Source organism: Oratosquilla oratoria, chromosome 28 (assembly GCF_046742065.1).
Source record: "Oratosquilla oratoria isolate Oo_2021 chromosome 28, ASM4674206v1, whole genome shotgun sequence".
In the NCBI taxonomy this organism is placed as follows: Eukaryota; Metazoa; Arthropoda; class Malacostraca; order Stomatopoda; family Squillidae; genus Oratosquilla; species Oratosquilla oratoria.
The window spans coordinates 35240927-35243989 of record NC_134804.1 but is presented as its reverse complement, the minus strand read 5'-3'; positions in this window follow the sequence as shown (position 1 = coordinate 35243989).

The window sequence follows — 3063 nt, the reverse complement described above, 5'->3', positions numbered from 1 at the left end:
CACAAGCCAGATCGCAGTACTTCTTTTCAACCACGAGGAAAGACTTACACGCCCATATTGATGCTTGTCATTCATGTGCTTCACACAAAAGTCATATTAATGGCCATGTTTCTATATTAACTTATCCGGCCCGTTGCAAATCCTTCGACATAGTAGCTATTGGTCTTCTTAAATTACCACTCACCCACCAGAGGAAACCAATACCTTTCTGTTTAGGTAGACCATTTCCCCTGATTCTGCATTCTTTCACTCTTATCAGACAAGGCAGCACAACACGTTGCACAAACAATTCTTGACAAACTCATATGCCCCTAAACTAACCTAAAACACTCATTTCAGACAACAGAACAGAGTTCAACAATAAAATTCTCACAAACATTTGTAAACGCTTTAACATCACGAAATGTAACAATACTCCTTATCACCCTAGCTCTAATAGTTTAGTCAAGAGACAGAACAGCAAAATCCTAAATGTTCTCCAGCATCTTGCTTCTGACATACACTCTTTTTGGGATGAACATGTACCAATGATTCAAGTTTGCATTAACAGTCCCATTAACAGGTCAATATAGGAGTCACCACAGTCTGTACTCTTTGGCTGGGACAAAAAGTTCCTATATCTGTCACATTGTAAACATTATTGTACGACAGAAATTGATTTAGTGGCAACCGTCACAGCCTTCGTGGTTAGTTTCCTTGTTTCTTGGCGCAGATCACGACTGGTTCTGCACAAGACAACTGGCTGCGATTTACTAGAGTAAATCGTAGCCAAACCGCCTTTACTTGCTACACTACTCACATCGCCTCCAAAGTGTGGATCACAACCTTCCATACGTCACCTTGACCCCCGCCGCAAGTAGCGACGTTCTAACCCTCTCGGACAACAAAAATGACGTCATTTAAGACATAAAATACTTAATCACGTGATATTCTTCCTACAGCTTACTAGAAAAGATAACCACTGTGTCACTTACAACTGAACGGAACTATGTTTAGATTGATGAATTTCACTACTAGGAACTCGCAGCTTTGGAATTAAGCCACAGGAATAGCATGTGACACCAAGAAGATCATCGTAAACTTCGTTGGAAAATCTAGAAGAAAGAAACAAAGGAAAGACAATGAATGTGATATGAAAAAGGTAACTTGAGTTCTTGAAACAAGAAGTGATGAAGCTTCTGTCTAGAATGAAAAAAATAGAGACATAAAATGTTGTGCCTAAAATTAAGTGGCAAGAAAAAAAGTAGGAGGGCAGTAGAAGAAAAAATTAATCAGAAAAAAATGGCAGTTATTCATACAAAAAATATATATATAAAGTGAAAGAATGGGTGACTTTGGAGATGAAATTATAGAAAATAATCAAGTATCTGTGCTTGTGTATATGCGTGTGTGTGTGTGTGTGTGTGTGTGTGTGTGTGTGTGTGTGTGTGTGTGTGTGTGTGTGTGTGTGTGTGTGTGTGTGTGTGTGTGTGTGTGTGTGTGTGTGTGTGTGTGTGTGTGTGTGTGTGTGTGTGTGTGTGTGTGTGTGTGTGTGTGTGTGTGTGTGTGTGTGTGTGTGTGTGTGTGTGTGTGTGTGTGTGTGTGTGTGTGTGTGTGTGTGTGTGTGTGTGCGTGTACGTGTGTGGTGAAGGCATATGACAGAGTGAGAGATGGATCCGGCGTGGTATGCCGTGGATGTGGATAGAACGGATTGGAAACAAATATGCATTTGTGAAGGGAAATTGGATCGTACCGTCTAGACCGAGGCAAGGGAAGACACCCTCTTCTGTTGGGGGGAAAGTGACAGAAGGAAAGGGAAGGATGATTCCTGTGTGAATGGCTTGGGGAAAAGAAGATAAAGGGTGATGAAAAAAATGGAAGCGAAGTTAATTAATAAATCGAAAAATGAAAGAGGGAGAAGAGAACAACAAAGGGAGTTTGTAAGAAATGGATGCAAAAGGAAGAAGATATAGAAAAAGCAAAATTTGGAATAGTGTGAGACTGGGAAGGGGAAAAGTGGTGAACAATTAACAAGAGTAAGATGGCGAAGACTGAGGAGAGGAAGAACAGATGGCGAGGAGAGAAAGTGAAGCAGAGAATAATGAGTGTGTGCCAAAAGAAAAATCATAGAATAGAAAAGTGTGAAACTGGGAATAGGAAAGGGTTTTATAATTAACACAAATACGATTTAGAACACTGAGGAGAGCAAGAGTAAATGCCGAGAGAGAAAGTGAAGCAGAGAGAAAAATCATAAAATGGAATAGTGTGACACTGGGAATAGGAAATGGTTTTATCAATCAACACAAGTACGATTTAGAACACTGAGGAGAACAAGAGGAAATGTCGAGAGAGAAAGTGAAGCAAAGAGTAAATTAATAGAGAGAATGTGAAGAAAGGAAACAGACGAAAGGTAAGGAGTGTGATCTAAGGAAAGAAGGTTCCATATATTTATTGTGTCTCAAACTTCTGCCTTCTTGTTCTCTATTTTCATTACATTTCCTTGTTTCTGATTGTCATACTGAAGTCATTATTACTTTTTACAACAACGGCAAGAACGATGGAAACACTTATTGTAAAGAGAAGCGAAATTGATGAAGTTGATGTGAACAACGAAGCTGGAAACAGGAACGACTGTGGCTTTAATTGCAGTTTTAACATCACTGTGAAAGTGACAAGATCAAAGAAGAGGACATCCATGGTGCTAACGAAGGCGCCCTCAATCAGCAAGACAGAATCGAATGTCACGATTCGGGCGATGAACACAATGACCCAAAGTCAACGACAGCGACATCGACAGATCCACTGTCGACGACAACAGAGGGAGACGGTAGCGTGAGCATCGTCAGTGACTCTAAGTTACATTGTAGTGTGTCGCAGCTGAATGACATTTGTTGTTGTAGTTATTCAACGTTAATGGTCCACTGCAGGAGCAGCCTATCCCCTGAGGGACTTATACAGTCTCTGTATTTCACCACAGTGGCTTAATCCGCCTTGGTAAGGTTGTACGAGTATGTTTGATGAGAAGTGCATGTGAGGTTTTGGTGTGTTTGAATGACTGTGCTTGTGCATAGAGTCTAAAATGAG